The sequence below is a fragment of the Monodelphis domestica genome, chromosome 2 (assembly GCF_027887165.1).
Source record: "Monodelphis domestica isolate mMonDom1 chromosome 2, mMonDom1.pri, whole genome shotgun sequence".
NCBI classification, from domain to species: Eukaryota; Metazoa; Chordata; class Mammalia; order Didelphimorphia; family Didelphidae; genus Monodelphis; species Monodelphis domestica.
This window is the reverse complement of record NC_077228.1, coordinates 35,961,604-35,975,204: the sequence shown is the minus strand read 5'-3', so window position 1 is coordinate 35,975,204 and position 13,601 is coordinate 35,961,604. Positions and strand designations below refer to the sequence as shown.

At 39.8% G+C, this 13,601-nt stretch overlaps 1 protein-coding gene across 3 annotated transcripts in view; it reads right to left on the bottom strand.

Moving 5' to 3' along the window:
- Positions 1–13,601, bottom strand: part of TGFBR3 (transforming growth factor beta receptor 3) — a 246,451-nt gene that overhangs the window by 225,060 nt on the left and 7,790 nt on the right. The gene's annotated exons all lie outside the window — the stretch shown is intronic.

Sequence of the window (13,601 nt, the reverse complement as noted above, 5' to 3'; positions counted from 1 at the left end):
CTGCAAATATGTGGCTCCCCCTCTATAAAATCTTACAAGTTTAAAGAGATTGGGCCCATATAGGGCCTGTAGAACTTGAATTCCTTTGACCCATACTGTTGATTAAGGCCCAATACACTTGGTCTGGTCTGGCGGTATAATGATAAATTCGAAGATAACTCTTCCTTGAGAGGGCTTGTATTACAAAGAAGACATGAGTTTTGTTATTCTTGAACTAATTATCTTAAAATTTTTGTTTCATTAATGCCTTTTCCTAAGTTTGTGAGCTTCTACATCATTCCATGACCAATTTGTATCACTTTGCCTGACCCCCTTCCATTTGCTTTAATAAAAAAAACCCTCACCTTGTGTCTCAGTATCGATCCTAAGACAGAGGAGCAGCAAGAGCTAAGCAATCAGGCTTAAGTGACTTGCCCAGGGTTGCACGGCTAGTAAGTGTCTGAGGCCAGATTTGAATCCATTCACACACACACACACACACACACACACACACACACACACACACACACTCCAGGCCTGGTGCTCTATCCAGCTTCCCTTCATGTTTTCGATACTTCAATAGACCTCAGACAAAAGTATTCCTTAAATCAAGGCAAAGATCACAATCTAGGCATGCCTTCTCATTACCACGTTTGTCCATAAATCCTCCCTGGGCTACAAACCTTGTTTGATGTATTTGTACATCTTTAAGAGAAAAATGGAATATTCAAGCCTTTTATTATCACCCTCTCAAGCAGCATGACTGGCCAGTCTTTTATATATATTTGCATATAGACACTGGACTATCTCCTGAATATTTATATATACATATATTATGTGTGTATATGTAAATAGATAGATAGATAGATAGATAGATAGACACACACACAGACAGATAGATAGATAGATAGATAGGTAGATAGGTAGATAGACATACAGACAGATAGATAGGCAGGCAGGCAGGCAGGCAGGCAGATAGATAGATAGATAGATAGATAGATAGATAGATAGATAGATAGATAGATAGACACACACACACAGACAGATAGATAGATAGATAGATAGGTAGATAGGTAGATAGACATACAGACAGATAGATAGGCAGGCAGGCAGGCAGGCAGGCAGATAGATAGATAGATAGATAGATAGATAGATAGATAGATAGATAGATAGATAGATTGATAGACAGATAGACAGACAGACAGGCAGACAGACAGACAGACAGACAGACAGACAGACAGACAGACAGATAGATAGATAGATAGATAGATAGATAGACAGACACACAGACACACAGACACACAGACACACAGACACACAGACACACAGACACACAGGCAGACAGACAGGCAGACAGGCAGGCAGGCAGGCAGGCAGACAGGCAGACAGACAGACAGACAGACAGACAGACAGACAGACAGATAGATAGATAGATATTTGGATGGATGGATGGATAAGTAAATAAATGGATGGATGGATGGATGGATGGATGGATGGATGGATGGATGGATGGATGGATGGATGGATGGATGGATAGATGGACAGACAGATGGACAGATAGATAGATAGATAGATAGATAGATAGATAGATAGATAGATAGATAGATAGATAGATAGATAAATGATAGATACATAGATCCTTCCTCCCATTAACCTCCCAAAAGGATCTTCCATTCCCTGATTTTCTTTGGCTTCCCTTCACACAATGCAGTCTTGCTAGGATGCAGCATTTGACCATGAGGTAGCTCTCAGATCCCTTGTCAGAAGGGCTTCAGCATTAGACTGTCTCACCTACATCAAAAGGCCTTTGGCCAACGTACTGCTGTATCATTGCCCCATAATCCAACAGAGTATAAACAAATAACATGGGCTTCACTATTGAGCATGAGGATGGCCAGCTCACAACACAGATCTGTCAATAGAAAGATGGCCCTTTGGAAGCTGGTAGAGCAGAGGTAATACAGTTCTGAGTGCTCATCTTTAAAAGATTATTTGAGTGTTAAACACTCTACTTGAGAAAGAGAAAGTTGGCTAAGCTACATGATTGCATTCTCTCTCCCATCAGAAGTATAAAGCCACAATAATCCATAGTAAAGTCCAGATGGACCATACCCATTCTTATAGCATCATGGTATAGGGGAAATCAATCAATTGATCACCAAACTTTTATTAAATACCTACTATGTGCCAGGCACTGTTCTAGGTTCCCAGGAGCTGGAGCCAAAACGAGATAGTCCCTATCCCCCAGAAACTTACAGCCTATCAGGTGAGATAGTGCATACAAACAAAACTATAGACAACAGAATAGAAGGTAATTCTGGTAGGAAGACTGTAGCAGCTGCAGGGGAAGAGAATTTGTAAAGGTCTTGTGCAGAAGGTGGCATTTGAAGTAAGTTTCGAAAGAAACAAGAGATTCTTCTAGGAGATGAGGATGAAATGTATTCCAACCATGAGAGACAGCCAAAGAGCAGATTAAGAGTGAAAAGATCTGAGTTCTACTCTCAACTCTACCCCTACCTAGCCACATGATCTTGGGCATGTCACTGTTTCTGTGAGTCTCAATTCCTTCCCCTAAATACAGGGGGTCATAATACTTGTTCTCCATTCCTTCTAAGGTTTTTTTTAATGTGGATCAAAAGATATCACTGGGTCAACATGCTTTGTAAATTACCAAATGCTTTCCTGATCCTTGTACAGCCTTATTATGGCACTCTGTTGGTGGAAGGAAGTGGCAAAAAAATGAGGGAAGTGGAGCAGATGATGACCTGGAAGGTCCTTTCCATCTCTAAATCTATCCTCCAAATACAACTAAAATTCACACACTAACAGGCAAAGTACAGGTATGAAAGAGTTACAATGGTGGCTTATTCCAAAACCAAACCACTAATAGATTAATACAAATCTTTGCTTAGTGTCCTCCTCACCCCAAATGTTAAAAAAATATGTTTTCTGAGAAACAAAGAAAGCAAATCGAAACTGCAAATATACCCAGACTAGATGTCACTGACTTTGCACAGTCACAGGACAGTTGCTCAGGAAAGCATAGTTCAAGTCTATGGGAACTGGACCAGGGCCAAGGAAAGATATTTGTGCCACTTGGAAATTCTGCCCCTCTGCCCCTCTGCCCCTCATCCTTCCCTCCTCCTGTTTTTCTTTAATGCTCTGTTTACTTTTACATTGTTGTAGCTAAGTGGGCTAAAGGACAAACTCCAAGAAGACAGAAATTGCAACAAGTTGGGGTCTGAAAGCGTAAAAAAAAATGATTCCCAGTCCCAAGAGATCAGTCAGTCAGTCAACATGAACTTATTAAACGTTTATATGTGCTAGACACTGTGCTAAGCTAGGAAGCCATCTGGTCCAGTTCCTACCTAAACCTGAATACATCCTATGACATCCTTAATATTTGGGCATGTGTTCTTTGCCAGAAGACCACCAAGGCCACCCAATCTCCTTGTTCCTATCCCCGACCTGATTACTGGTACCTGCTTCCTCTGCCCTCGCTCAGCAGAGCCCCACCATTCCACCTTACCTACAAGGAGAAAAGTCTGGTATCCTCTGCCAAAAGCGGAAGGGAATAGGGATTTTGTACTCATGGCAATACAAGATGGGATGGTCCCTTGCCTACTTTGCCCAACGTTAGGTGGGGTCAAATTCCAGGAAGATTCTCATGGAGCAGACAGTCAAGTATGGGGTGCTACTACATTAGCCTTCCATTCCTTGAAGGTTAAGAAGGTCCCTGGAGAACTTCTGGGATACCTGACAGTCAAGGCCCCTTTGGAACCCATCACTACAGCCTACCACCAAAGGCAATATAAAGGTCACACCTTTCCTTCCACCCAAGTCTCCGACACCTGCTACCCACAGAGATGCTGAGGAGCCCACAAGGTGCCTTCATTTTCTTTTTCAACTTTGGGAGGTAGTGTGGCAGGGGAAATTTGGAGAATTGGAGGCAGAAGACCTCCCTTCACTTCTCAATTCTGCCACTGGATGCCATGGACAAGTCCTTTCATTTCTAGACCAAAAGTTCCATTAACCATACAATGAGGATGCTGGACTAAACAACGTAAAAGTCTCTTCCATCTCTAAATCTATGATCCCATGACTGTCTAGTGAATGCTGCCCAGCAATTTTTTAAACCTTCTATTGTATATTTAACATTTAATAGTTGTTAAATATTGTGTATTTAACAATATGGTGTATATTTAACATATTTAACATTGTGTGTTGTATAAAATGATAATTTTTTTATTTTAATAAAAGTGAACTAAGAAAATTATCTGTGTAGATTATTTTAAGACAAGAGGGGCTACACGTTTTAAACAGTAAATGTCCCTCTATAAAGTGTAGAAACCACTGCCCTCGAGGTCTGTACAGGAAACGAGCCCTGGGAGTATTCCTTTAGTAATAAGAGAGGGCATAATTTCTCAATTATCATCAGCATCTTAAAAGATATTGAAACTAGTAGGTATTGAGAAAGGCTGATTTCTTGAGATAAGCATTGATAGAAATAATCACACCCAGTAATTCTGATACTCTCAGTTAGGCTTTTTCCCACTCCCTCCTCCCTATCCCTCACCCCCTAATTAAAAAGAGAGCAAAAGAAAATTAAGTGGTAAAAAATAGCAAAAAAAAATGGTGACATCAATCACTACTCAACAATTCAATCTAACCCAACAAGTACATGGGCTTTGGGCTAAGCCCAGAGTTGGGTGCTTGGAATACAAGGCAAAACAAAAACCAGTTCCTGCCCTCAGGAGCTTACAGTCAAGTGAAAGGAGACAACAGCTAAACAGCTAAAGATATAATACATGGTCATTTGAGAAAGGGTTGAATTACCAAAAGGATCAAGAAACATTATCCAGAAGAGATGGCATGGGAGCTTAGGCTTGAAGGAATATAAGAGTTTTCCAAGAGGTAACGGAGAGGAGGAGGCATGGTCCAAGTTGAGGGAATGACAAATGTGGGGAAGAGCTCATTGGCTGGAATACAGAATGAATAAGAAGGATAGACAATACACTTAGAAAGGCAGAGTCTAGAACCAGCCTTAGAAGTCAAACTTTACTTTGTTATGAGGATTACTGGGGGAGGGGGGTTCTATTGGGGAAGGGGAATGGAAATGAGTGGAATTCAATGTTGTTCATTGAAAAAATTAATAAACTAACATAAAGAAATCAAACTGAAGACTTCGTATTTTATCCTGGGGACCACTGATAGTCAGGAGAGAATCGAAAGATGAGAAAATTGAAACTACAAGGTCAAATAAAAGCCTGCTGCTATAATGACGTAGGCAAGGGGCAATGATGTCCAGAAGCAGATTGTGGTAACCATCATAACAGAAAAATGGAGTCAGATTCAAGAGATATTATGAAGGAAAAACATTGAGACCTGATGATGACTCTAGTGGTGATAGGGATGACAACTAGCATGTACATAGGGCTTTAAGGCTTGCAAAGCACTTTCCAAATATCCCATTGTATCCTTACCACAACCCTGGGAGTTTTTTTTATTTTTATTTTACTTTTATTATCCCCATTTTACAGAGAAGAAAACTGAGGCAGACAGAAGTTATGTGACTTGCCCAGGTTACACAGCTAGTAAATGTCTGAATCTAAATTTTAATTCAGGTCTTCTTGACTCCGGGACCATTCACTGCGTCCTCAGCTAGATGATAGATGAGTACAGATTTTAAAATTCTTCCAACTCTTTTCCAGAGCCACAACTTGGGACATGCAGATTACATAGTGCTTGGCACATAATAAATGTTTAATAAAAACTTGTTGACTATTGACTGAAACTGAACTCCTAAGGACCTGGCAAAAACTACCCAATGATTTTTCTGTTTACTATCTGAAAAATAACAAGAAGCAGAACAGAAGATTCCCTCCAACTCTTAAAATAAGAAAAACATTGCCAACACTTTGGATTTTGAGGCTGATCTAAAAGCCAATGTCAATTTCTCTGCTAGTCTACCTATGACCCTTTCTCCCCAAGATTCCCTCCTCCAAAACTCCAACCCCAAAAGGATCATTTTCCTTGGCTTGTTCCACTTTTCTGAGATTGTAATTGGAAACAGGTGGCCCCTTCCTGGCTTTAGAGTGCAGTATCTTCACAGCTATGATACTTGCCAAGCTCAATACCTTAATACATATAATATTTCTCTTCTAGTTTTATTTAACCAAGACTCTCAGCCATATGCCTACCCCCAAAGGAGATTAACAGAAAAGGAGGCTTTATTAAGACCAACACGCCTGCTACAGTGCCGATAAGTATCCTCTTTTCATGACTAATTGTAGCCTCTCAAAATTATTGGGGAGCTAAACCATGCTTCGTCATTGCTTGTCTGCCTTCAGTTTAAAAGTGCTGCCACCAACAGTCCCTCTTGACTTAGATGGAACACTATGCCTTGATTTCAATGATTTAGGTAATACCGGGTTTGCTGGAAACCTATCGGTCAACTCAGGCCAAGACATTTAAGACCAAAGTCCAGCCACTTTAGTAGTTAGATGATACTATGTTAAGAAAATAATACATTGCAAAGAATTGTAAACTCCTGAGGGCAAGGACTGTGTCTGATTGTCCCTGTTAACTTCTCCAAGTGAAAGGCAGCTTGGACTGGCTGAGAGAGGGCCAGCCTTGGTGACTGGAAAAATGGGGTTCATTTTCTGCTTCTCTCCCATACTGGGTAGAAGCAAGTCAGTCAGTGCTCCATGTCCTTCTGGAAGGACTAAGTTAGGTCAGGTCACTCATATGCCACAGTGAAGGAAGCTTCCTACATAAATAAAATCACAGATCTGGGCAAAAGGAAGAAGAAAATACCCTTTTTGTCAATAAAATCTGCCAATCTAAGGCAACCCATTTGCACAGGAACTGATTTAATTATTTGGTGTGGGTTCTCCCTTTACTAACAATACAGTAGAACTCCGCTGGTGACTTAGTAAATGCTACTGCTTTTTTTTTTTCATCATCAAGTTGATGATGAAACTTTATGAGTTGAGCTAGACTTGGACTCACACGATAGACACACCATTGGTCAGCTGATAGTACTATCAGACCCTCTGCCTGGCTGGTTTACTGTAATTGTCGTCCTTCACACTCAAAGAAGACCAAAATGGCATCACTATGTCAGGATCAATGGGCGATACGTTGGACTATGGCTGATCAGACCAGTCCTAGCTTAGAAGGCTCTACCACAGGTCTAAGAGAAGTACCTTCTATGAACATTTCAGATGAGACTCTGCCTACATTGCTTTGAACACTTTGGTTCACCTCCATGCCAACATGGAGATAAGAGCAATAGTGGGTAGAGGACAATGCCCGTCTACTAGACTGTTAGTCTAGTATTAAGTGTTTATGGGAGGAAGTTAGAAAGGAAGGAGGGAAGGCAGATTAAGGAAACCAACAATTAAATATAAGGATTTTTTTTTTGCAAGAAAGAAGATAGCAAATAAAGAGGAAAAGGCAGGAATTAATTAAATAGCATTTAATTCACAGAGTACTGTACCTGACTTTCAGAAAGGCCTGCATTCAAATTTAGCCTTTAGTATTAACTAGATGGGTGATCCTAGGCAAGTCATTTAATTTCTCTCAGCCTCAATTTCCTCAACTATAAAATGAAAATAATAACATCTACCTCCCAAAGTTGTTATGGAAATCAGCTGTGAATTAACATACATTAAAGACCATTCTAGGCTTAAAGAGTTAAAGAATGTTTATTATTATCATAGGATCAAAGACTTGGAGGTAGAAGGCAGCTCAGAAGCCAACTACTCCACTGCCCACATTTTAGAGATGACAAAATTGAGTTTCTAAGACATTAAGTGATTTGTCCAAGGTCAGTCAGCTTGTGTCGAAAGTGGAATTGGTCTCAGGTGTCCCAGGCTCCAAGTAGAACATTATCCCTAAACACTGGGATGCCCCCTTGATGTTACAAATATCCAGTGTGGTCCACTCAAGGGACTCAGGTCAATTTTATTTGAAAAGAATAAGGCCAAATTCTGATTTACTTGGGGAAATGGGAGGGCCTTCTATTTTATGGAGTTAGAGGGGGGTTTTTTCCCCTGATTTACCATGAATATAAAGTAAAAGACAAGAAGCAAATACAATTCAAAACTCAAAAAAAACAAGGCAAAAGGTACACTAAGCTTATTAATTAATTATATTACCACTTGCATGAGAACTTGTCAAAAATGTAAATCAGCAATACTAAATATATACAGTAAGGAGTTCAGAAACTTCTCCCACACAAAGAGAAGATTGCAACCAAACAAAACATATGAGTCAGAGGTGCTTCCCCTCAAAGGTGGATTTCATTTTACTCACTGATTCATCAAATCGAAGAGGATCCTTCTAATCTAACCTCCTCTCCAAGGCAGGAACTCTCCCTAGATCTATCCTTGCAGGACATGCATCAACTTTGCTTGACCAGGGATGAAAAACTTTCTACCTTACAAGGTAGATTATTCTATTTGAGGGCAATTTCCAATTGTTAGAAAGTTCTTCATACTAAGTCTGAATCTACTTCTCAGTCACTGGCTTAGTTCTGCCCTTTGGCACTACCTAGGAGAAATCAAATCTCTCTTTCAGATGACTTCCTGTTCAAATATTTGAAAGCAAGTACCCACTAGATGGTCAGTTACACTGAGTTTAATTTGACAAAATGAAATACCTGTTTGTTTGGTTTTTTTAACCCTAATTTTTGTCTTAGTATCAATTCTAAAACAGAATATCAGCAAATGCTTGGCAGTTGGGGTTAAGTGACTTGTCCAGGGTCACATAGTTAGTATCTGAGACCATATTTTAGGAGATATCTGTTCTTAAAGAGACACACAAAGGAGAAAAAAAAAGGTATCTACCTAGCAGAGAACCACTACGATATACAATCTTGAGATATACCATCAAAGTGTCCATAGAGATTTGAAGTAGTATTCCATATATTTTACCTCAAATAAATTTATCTGCAGTGTAGATACTGTTCTTAACAATCTAGTTCCCTATAAAATGAAATTCTAAGTCTACAAATTTAAAGCTGGAAGAGACATCATTACGAGCCATAAAATCCAACCTCCCTATTTTACAGATGAGGAAAAAGAATCACAGAAAGGTTACTTGATTCGCCTTAAGTCATACAGCTCTAAATAAATGAGTTGAGATTTGAACTTAGTGCTTAGTTCTCAGTCCAGAGAGAATCTCATCACTTCGAAAGGATTCGTTCATCAGGATGTTAATAACTAAAAAGTTACAGAAAAGAGAATCTACTCATCTGCAAAAATGAGCCTAAGTATTCTTTCAATCTGCAAAGATCAAAATAAGGGGACATGGGGTAGAAAATAAATCAGATTTCAGAAGAACCCCATATCATCCATTTAGGCAAATCCATCAACACTGCTGAAAGTTTGCCTTCCAAATCTTTTTATTATTATCTTTATTCATTTTATGTGCACACTCATCTACATCACAGATGAAAGCGCACAAAGACAATCGTCATCCTCGGTTACCGAGAGACTACTACTACTACTACTACTAAATATTTCTCAATTACATGTGAAAATTTTAATATTTTAAAAAATTTTTGAATTCTGAAATCTCTTTTCTTCCCATCCATCCCCCCTTCTTAAGAAGGCACACAATTTGATTTTGATTATACATGTGATAGTCTTCCAGATCCATAGTCCTTTCCTGATTGCAGCTAAATAGAAGGTTGAAGGACTAGAACCCGCAAAGTTTGTTTAGCAAAGTTCATTTTTTCAGGAGCCAATCCACTCACACATATGCTTTTACAAATAGCAAACCTGTAATCTTACACTCAGAAACATGACCCTCAGTATGTGCCAATGAAAGGAACTAGCCTTCACTTAAGAACAGACACAGAAATGTTTTTGCCCCTCAAACCCGAGCCCCATTTATAGCAGATTACTCATCTAGCCACCACAATCCCACTGCTATCAGTGACATTCCATCAACCCACAGGAAGAAGCCATTTCCAAATTACCGTCCATCTTTTTCCTACCATTCTTGGGGACATCCAATCAATCAGCAAGTATCAGGAGTACAAGCTGGGACCCAGTTGAACCCTCCCAGCATTTCCCTCCAAACAAATAATGCCTCAAATAAAGTTTTAGAGCAACAGAGCCAATAAAAAGTCAGAAGGAGACATTTTTTCTGGCTAAAACAACTTAGGAGGTCCACAGGAGAGATCTGTAACACCAGGATGGGTGCAGGTCTAGAGAGCAGCAGAAGCACCAGAAATAGGGATTGGAGGCTGCTCCTGATGACAGCAATACCAGCAAGACCTTTCAGCCTAGAGATGGTAAGGAGGACAGACAACTGATCAGAAGGAGATTACAAAGCCTTGCTGGCACTGGTTAGCATCTCTATTGTCCATAAGTGGTTCTGAGTCCCAGTTCCAGGGCAGAGACAAGGGCCTGTGATTATGCAGAGGACCTGGGTTATTATGCGGTTCCAGGGCTGCAGGAGAGCAAGGGACCCTTCTGGGTAAAGACTAGAACACAGACCAGAAAAGCAGTAATCACATCTCTCCCAAGACACCACCACCTTGGAAGCACCTAAAACTTAGAGACCCTCAGAACTAGTTCTGAAAACAGAGACACAAAAAAGTCTGAAGCTTGGGACAGTGCCTCTCCATCCCCAAACAAGCAGGACCCAACTTTAACATCAAAGTCAAAGTAAAGAAGTGTGGGAAGGCAGCAGATTTGAACTCATATCTTCCTGGCTCCAGGTTTATTGCTATATCCACCAAGATAACTAGCTGCCTCTAGCCATGCTCTGGACCTTATTTCCCTCATCTACAAAATGAAGGGATTGGATATAGCATATTCCATGTGAACTTGGGCAAGTCTTTTAACTTGTTTGCCTAAGTTTCTCCAACTGTCCAATGGGGATAATAATTTCACAAATTTTCAGGTCTTTTAAGGAGCTTTCAGCATAAAAGAGACATGAACACAAACAGAACCTAGCTCCCAGGATTGTTATGGGGATCAAAAGATATTTTTTAAAGCATCTTGGCATACAGTAGGAGTTTAATAAATGTTTCTTTCCTTCTCTCCAAATAGTTCTAGATCCACCGACTTTATATCTAGCATTCTCCATTTTACAAAGTTGCATAAGTCATGAGTCCTCTGAGTCTTGGTTTTGGGAACAATGGGGTGAACAATAACTATAATAACAACCTGTCAAAGGGCTCCAATAAGTACACAGACATAAAATATTTTAGAAATTTTAAAATGCTATATAAATATTTGTGTTATTGCTAATTTCATAATACTTTAATAAGTGTTAGAGGCCATAGAAATACAGCATTTAGACATGAATTGTGGGATATAATACTTATTAAACTATTTAATACTATTTAATCATAATAAACTATTTCACACTTTAGGGATCATGACTAGAGCTATAATTTCATTACTATAGGGAATAGAGGTGAGAAGATTCCCTTTACCAATGAAAATTGGCACTGTCTCTACAACGTATCATTTTAAAGACCTAGACCCCTGAAAAGTTATTTGTCCAAGGTCACACAGTCAGCAAATCCAAATCAGAGGCAGGATTTGAACCCAGATTTCATGGCTTTGAAGTTGGTTCTTCTCTCTACTAGTCCATGTGTTATCACCTACTTGATAGCTTCTAAAAAACATTTTAAGATCTTTTAAGGACTTTTCATCATAAAAGAGACATGAGCCCAAACATTCTTGCAAAAAAATAAAAGTTTGGGGTTTTTTCTGAATGTTTCTTAAACAAGTGAGCTTTACACCACTTGAAGAGGCAGAGGACGTCCCAAGTGGAGCCCAGGGGCCTTCCTCAGAAATGACTGAGGACTATTCACTTTCTTAAATTTCCTTCCAACTAATTTCTCTCCCTGTTCGGCAGCGATCAAAATTACTGACCTGGGTCAAGATTTTTTTTAATAGCTCTAAATCTTTAGCTAGGACTTTGCATTTAAGAGAAAATAAAACCTTCAGAGTCCTTTAAAAGCCAGGCCCAAGTGATTAAAGGGAGCTGTTTAATCAAAAAGAAAACAAGAAATCTAGAAGTGGAGAGCAACCAGGAAATAGACACAGGTCTATTCCTTAGAGACTTACACAGTGTGTCCGACCATAAAAAGAGTTCCTCAGGAACATCCCCTTGGAGAGATAAGGCAATTCTCTCCCTGAGTGTGTCAGGATGCAGTTAGGGAGCTGGAGTAATTCTGACTTTCCATCTTGGTGACTAGGCTAACAGGTAACTGGCCCTCCTTCTCCACAAGGCCATAAAAGCCCTCCTGAATTTGTCCCAGGTAGGCAGAAGTCCATCTTCCTCCACACTGGCATGAACTAAATAAAGGGTTAGTCCATGGTCATGTTGCAATCCTGAAGCTTTGAAATGGCAAATTTCTTCAAATTTAGCAGTTTCTTCTATTAGACACATTTCGGAAGGTCCTTAACCATCTTAAAAGCATTTTCCAATTATTTTCCCCCCAAAAAAATCTCTGTTTTATTGCTCAGTTTTGTTTTATTTTAGGAGTATTTACTGATTACTCCCACTTCATAAAAGAGCTCTTGTAACAACATAAAATCACCACTGTCCCTATTCTCTAGTTTCATTCTTCAAATTAACAACCTCTCTATAGTCTTATTGAGTTAAATGAATGTCTCTGCCAAACTCTGTGTGAGTGATTGAGTGTGTGTGTGTGTGTGTGTGTGTGTGTGTGTGTGTGTGTGTTCTGCCCTCTTTTGATCAATTTAGATGAAAGTGAGCTTTCCTCCTTCCAAGATTCTTTAAAAACAAAAAACCTTCTGGGGGCAGCAAGGTAGCTCAGTCTGAAGACTTCCTAGATGTGTGACTCTAGACAAGTTACTGAACCCCAATTGCCTGATAGCCTTTACCACTCTTCTGCCTTGGAACCAATTCATAGTATTGATTCTAAGATGAAAGATTAGGGTTAAAAAAAAACCTCTGTTGGATAAATATTGAAGTTTCAAGAATTATTTTTAACTATTAAAGGTATTTTTTTTTTAATACTAGGGCAGGTAGGTGGCTCAGTGAATAGAGAACCAGTCCTGGAGATAGAAGATCCTGGGTTCTGTGACAGAAACTGGCACTAAAGAAAAAGTGCCAGGCTGAAGAGCATATGAAATTGATCACCTGGGTGTGGGAGGGGCCCCAAGGGATTGGAATCTGGAGGAGGAGAAGATTCTGGCTGGTAGAGGAGTTGGTCACTCAGTCTTTAGAAGCCAAAGGGAGAGAGTGAAAAAAAAAAGACTTTCTCTTGAAGGTTACCCACTTTTCCTGCTGGTGACTGGAAATCCTTCCCCCCAATATTTCCCAATTGAAGGGACTTTCTAAAAAGAAACCTGAGCAGACTTTATCTCAGTTCCTGTTGTCCAGGAGAGAGTCAACCTGACTTTCTCTCAGGGGGCTTTGGCTGCCAAGGCCTGAATTCCCCCCAAAACTTGAGGAGGGAGGGGAAAGGGTTTAGATAGAGACAGGGACCCCCTTTTCCTACATTCCTTTCCCATTCTTCCCTGCCCATTATTCCTTTTGTATTACCTGATGAATTGACATTAAGTTATATGTTCCCCAAGCTGAGTGTGAGTGAACAGATCAAGGGGAGACCCTTTGGTCTT